Source organism: Arachis stenosperma, chromosome 7 (assembly GCF_014773155.1).
Source record: "Arachis stenosperma cultivar V10309 chromosome 7, arast.V10309.gnm1.PFL2, whole genome shotgun sequence".
Classification (NCBI taxonomy): Eukaryota; Viridiplantae; Streptophyta; class Magnoliopsida; order Fabales; family Fabaceae; genus Arachis; species Arachis stenosperma.
In genome coordinates, this window is record NC_080383.1 from 27,986,344 (window position 1) to 27,992,343 (window position 6,000).

The 6,000-nt window shown below is 33.9% G+C and overlaps 1 non-coding gene across 1 annotated transcript; it reads right to left on the minus strand.

Annotated features, from left to right (window-relative positions):
• Positions 1-5,677: 5,677 nt before the first annotated feature.
• On the minus strand, positions 5,678-5,781 carry LOC130943174 (small nucleolar RNA R71). Its single transcript, XR_009071704.1, has one exon. It is a non-coding gene; the product is annotated as a small nucleolar RNA R71 (small nucleolar RNA).
• Between the last annotated feature and the right edge of the window lie 219 nt (positions 5,782-6,000).

A 6,000-nucleotide genomic window follows, 5' to 3' on the forward strand; every position in this document is an offset into this window, starting at 1 on the left:
GTCAACATGTTGTAAAAACAAGTATATGAATAAATTAAATTGGCGGCGCGTGTTTATATATTGACATTGAATTCTTGAAATTAGATTGGTTGTTTGGGAAATTCTTTATTCTTTACCTAATTACAAATAAAACAACTGCAAAATCTGATGTAACAAGGTTTTCAAAACAACTAAAACTGTATATTGTCATAATTCCATAGAAAGCATTAATATATGTGGGAATAACAACTTACTAATAGCATAGATGGTAGGAAACTATGAATTTGGCATATTAAACTCATCAATATTAACTTATAAAGCATTAATTTGAAAATTCAATATCTAATATTAACTTGAAAATTTATGAAGAAATAATTTAAAAAGTCAGTATCTAATAATAACTTGTGAATTAGGATATTTCACCTAATAAGTTTTTGAATTCATAAAAATATCTAAATCATCCTAACTAAGTTCAATAAAAATAGTTAACAAGTACTACTTGTTCTAATTGAGAATGGATCGCACATAACCACTAACTAAGTTCAATAAGAATCGTTAACAAGAACCACTTATTCTAATTGAGAATGGATCGCACATAACCACTCTTCTGAAAATTTGTCAAACCCCTGGAAAACTTTTCTCCATCTGTGTATTATTAGCAAACTTCACCGCAACCTGCACCACCTCGTCATTATTGAATCCAAGCTATTGAAGCTTTTCACCAACCATGAACTTCTCATTCACCCTAGATACAACATCAGTAAGAACTTGGGCATGCTTTCCTTGGACCGCAGTCAAAAATTGCACCTGTTCAACCATCCTCTCTAGAATATCATTTTGCTTCCGTTTCTTTCTCGAATGCCTTCCGCTAGCTGCACTAGCATCAGAGTGTGAATTAGCTTCTTGCTCTTTATGAAAACTTAGATTTTCTAACATTCTAAAATCGTCCAAACTTGGACTACAATCTTCCTCCTCCTCATGAACTTGCTCCTGTGCATCAAAACCACCTCTTGCACCTGCACCCGTGGCTCGATCCTTTCTGACTATACCCTCTAGTCTGTGGAACAAAGCGAATGGCTTACCAGGAGTATAGAACTTGGTCGAGTGAGCCTACGATAAAACTTACAGAAGTTAGTTTACATATTCTAAAGTCACAAATCAATTAATTTCAAGTAAGTTTGTTAACGACCTTCATCCACGCATCAAGACTGTCTTTACTGTCAACATCTACGCACTATTTATCAGAATTTTACCCGAATCAACTCCATGCCAGCATCTCAGAGGCATATTGATACTTCTCCTTCAGTCACTTATGCTTATTCCTACAATGCTTGGCTGTTAGCATACAAATTGGGAATGCCTCCAACATCTTCAGGGCTAGTTTTTCAAAATTTCCTGGTCTGAGTTATCCACAATCAGCTTTCAAACTGTCAACAACACACTCCTCCATGAAACTAACAAATGCTTCAGTTTCTTCATCAGTCCACATGTGTTTGTCCATTCTCACCTAAGAAGAAGTGTAACATGCAATAAGTTGTACGATCTAGTGAAATCAAACATCACTTATCATAATAGAAGTCAAACAAATTACATTAAACAACACAATAATGAGTCATATTAATAATTATGAAAAACTTACAAACAAGTCTTACAATAACCATTTATAAATTTCAATGACAATGAGTCCAACAACACAATAAAAAGTCTTGTAAACACAAATTTAGCTATTACATCACAAGTGTCGTGCCAAATTAAACAAGGAAATTCAAGTTGGGCCTATAAGTTATTCCTATTCTGTATGACTAGTTCGCCACTCTTCGTACATCTCAATCTCAATGTTGTCACGCCATTGTATCCACTCATTCGTATTTTCAACAACATCAATCAACTCATCTGGTGCTTTGATGAGCGGATAATTTATACATTTTTTGACATTATTTTTAGGTAGTTTTTAGTATGATCTAGTTACTTTTAGGGATATTTTCATTAGTTTTTATGATAAATTCACATTTCTGGACTTTACTATGAGTTTGTGTGTTTTTCTGTGATTTCAGGTATTTTCTGGCTGAAATTGAGGGACCTGAGCAAAACTCTGATAAGAGGCTGACAAAGGACTGCTGATGCTGTTGGAATCTGACCTCCCTGCACTCAAAATAGCTTTTCTGAAGCTACAGAACTCCAAATGGTGCGCTCTTAATGGCGTTGTAAAGTAGACATCTAGAGCTTTCCAGCAATATATAATAGTCCATACTTTATTCGAGAATTGATGACGTAAACTGGCGCTCAACGCCAGCTCCATGCTGCATTCTGGAGTCAAACGCCAGAAACACGTCACGAACCAGAGTTGAACGCCCAAAACACGTTACAACTTGGCGTTCAACTCCAAGAGAAGCCTCAGCTCGTGGATAGATCAAGCTCAGCCCAAACATACACCAAGTGGGCCCCGGAAGTGGATTTATGTATCAATTACTTACTCATGTAAACCCTAGTAGCTAGTCTAGTATAAATAGGACTTTTTACTATCATATTAGACATCCTGGATTGTATTTTTGATCCTGTGATCATGTTCTGGGGGCTGGCCATTCGGTCATGCCTGGACCTTTCACTTATATATTTTCAACGATGGAGTTTCTACACACCATAGATTAAGGGTGTGGAGCTCTGCTGTACCTCAAGTTTCAATGCAATTACTACTATTTTCTATTCAATTCGATTTATTCCTGTTCTAAGATATTCGTTGCACTTCAACTTGATGAATGTGATGATCCGTGACACTCATCATCATTCTCACCTATGAACGCGCGTGACTGACAACCACTTCCGTTCTACCTTAGACTGGGCACATATCTCTTGGATTCTTTAATTAGAATCTTCGTGGTATAAGCTAGAATTAATGGTGGCATTCATGGGAATCCGGAAAGTCTAACCTTGTCTGTGGTATTCCGAGTAGGATTCCAGAATTGAATGACTGCGACGAGCTTCAAACTCCTGAAGGCTGGGCGTTAGTGACAGACGCAAAAGAATCACGTGATTCTATTCCAACCTGATTGAGAGCCGACAGATGATTAGCCGTGCTGTGACAGAGCATTTGGACCATTTTTACTGAGAGGATGGGATGTAGCCATTGACAACGGTAATGCCCTACATACAGCTTGCCATAGAAAGGAGTAAGAAGGATTGGATGAAAGCAGTAGGAAAGCAGAGATTCAACAGGGACAAGCATCTCCATACGCTTATCTGAAATTCCCACCATTAATTTACATAAGTATTTCTATCCCATTTTATTTATCTTTTAATTATCTAATCCAATCACATTTGAATCAGCCTGACTGAGATCTACAAGATGACCATAGATTGCTTCATACCAACAATCTCTGTGGGATCGATCCTTACTCACGTAAGGTATTACTTGGACGACCCAGTGCACTTGCTGGTTAGTTGTGCGGAGTTATGATTAAATGTAATTCACGTGTGAGAGCTACCAAACTATTGGAGCCATTGTTGATGATCACAATTCCGTGCACCAAGTTTTTGGCGCCGTTGCCGAGGATTGTTCGAGTATGGACAACTGACGGTTCATCTTGTTGCTCAGATTAGGTAATTTTCTTTTTATTTTTCTTTCAAAAAAGTTTTCAAAAAATTTTTTTCTTTATTTTCGTTTTTCAAAAATATAATTTTCAAAAAAAATAATAATAAAAATACAAAAAAATCATAAAATCATAAAAACCAAAAATATTTTGTGTTTCTTGTTTGAGTCTTGAGTCAATTTTAAAGTTTGGTGTCAATTGCATGCTTTAAAAATTTTTCTTGCATTTTTCAAAAATTCATGCATTCATAGTGTTCTTCATGATCTTCAAGTTGTTCTTGGTAAGTCTTCTTGTTTGATCTTGATGTTTTCTTGTTTTGTGTCTTTTATTATTTTTCATGTGCATTCTTGCATTCATATTGTCCATGCATCAAAGAATTCTAAGTTTGGTGTCTTGCATGTTTTCTTTGCATCAAAAATTTTTCAAATATATGTTCTTGATGTTCATCATGATCTTCAAAGTGTTTTTGGTGTTCATCTTGTCATTCATAGTGTTCTTGCATGCATCATGTGTTTTGATCCAAAATTTTCATGTTTTGGGTGATTTTTATGTTTTTCTCTCCCATCATTAAAAATTCAAAAAAAAAAAACCAAAAAAATATCTTTTCCTTATTTCTCTCCTAATTTTCGAAAATTTGAGTTGACTTAGTCAAAAATTTTTAAAATTAGTTGTTTCTCATAAGTCAAGTCAAATTTTCAATTTTAAAAATCCTATCTTTTCAAAAAAATTTTTAAAAATCAAATCTTTTTCATTTTTATCTTATTAATTTCGAAAATTTTAAAATTATTTTCAAAATCTTTTTTTTAATTTTATTTCAAATTTTCGAAATTACACTAACAATTAATGTGATTGGTTCAAAAATTTGAAGTTTGTTACTTTCTTGTTAAGAAAGATTCAATCTTTAAATTCTAAAATCATATCTTTTAGTTTCTTGTTAGTTAAGTAATTAATTTTAATTTTAAAAAAATTTTAATCTTTTTCAAAATATCTTTTTCTAAAAAATCATATCTTTTTTATATCTTTTAATCATATCTTTTTATCTTATCTTTTATCATATCTTTTTCAAAATTTTATCATTTTTTCAAAAATTTGATTTTAAAATATCTTTTCTAACTTCTTATCTTCTTATCTTTTCAAATTTGATTTTCAAAATTTTTTTTCAACTAACTATTTGACTTTTTGTTTGTTTCTTATCTTTTTTAAAACCACCTAACAACTTTTCTCTCTAATTTTCGAAAATACCTCCCTCTTTTTCAAAAATTATTTGTTTAATTAATTAATTGTCTTAAATTTTAATTTTAATTTTATTTCTTATCTTTATTTTTCGAAAATCATTTAACTCTTTTTTAAAATTTATTTTCGAAAATTTCTCCTTCTCTCATATTATTCTATTTATTTATTCATTCACTAACACTTCTCTTCACCTCTCGTCATCTCAATTCACTACCCCTATCCTTACCCTTCTGTTTGGATTCTCCTTTCTTTATTCCCTTTCTTCTTCTACTAATAATAAGGAACCTCTTTACTGTGACATAGAGGATTCCTCTTTCTTTTCTTGTTCTCTTCTTCCCTATATGAGCAGGAACAAGGAAAAAGACATTCTTGTTGAAGCTGATCCTGAACCTGAAAGGACTCTGAAGAGAAAATTAAGAGAAGCTAAATTACGACAATCCAGAGACAACCTTACTGAAATTTTCGAACAGGAAAAAGACATGGCAGTCGAACCTAACAACAATAATGCAAGGAGGATGCTTGGTGATTATACTACACCTACTTCCAAGTTTGATGGAAGAAGCATCTCAATCCCTACCATTGGGGCAAATAATTTTGAGCTGAAACCTCAACTAGTTGCTCTAATGCAACAAAATTGCAAGTTTCATGGACTTCCATCAGAAGATCCCTATCAGTTTTTAACTGAGTTCTTGCAGATTTGTGAGACTGTAAAGACGAATGGAGTAGATCCTGAAGTCTACAGGCTCATGCTTTTCCCTTTTGCTGTAAGAGACAGAGCTAGAACATGGTTGGATTCACAACCTAAAGATAGCCTGGACTCTTGTGATAACCTGGTCACGGCCTTCTTGGCTAAGTTCTTTCCTCCTCAAAAACTGAGCAAGCTTAGAGTGGATGTTCAGACCTTCAAACAAAAAGATGGTGAATCCCTCTATGAAGCTTGGGAAAGATACAAATAGATAACCAAAAGATGTCCTTCTGACATGTTTTCAGAATGGACCATGATAGATATATTCTATTATGGTCTATCCGAGTTCTCTAAGATGTCATTGGACCATTCTGTAGGTGGATCCATTCACCTAAAGAAAACGCTTGCAGAAGTTCAAGAACTTATTGATATGGTTGCAAATAACCAATTCATGTACACTTCTGAGAGGAATTCCGTGAATAATGGGACGCCTCAGAGGAAGGGAGTTCTTGAAAT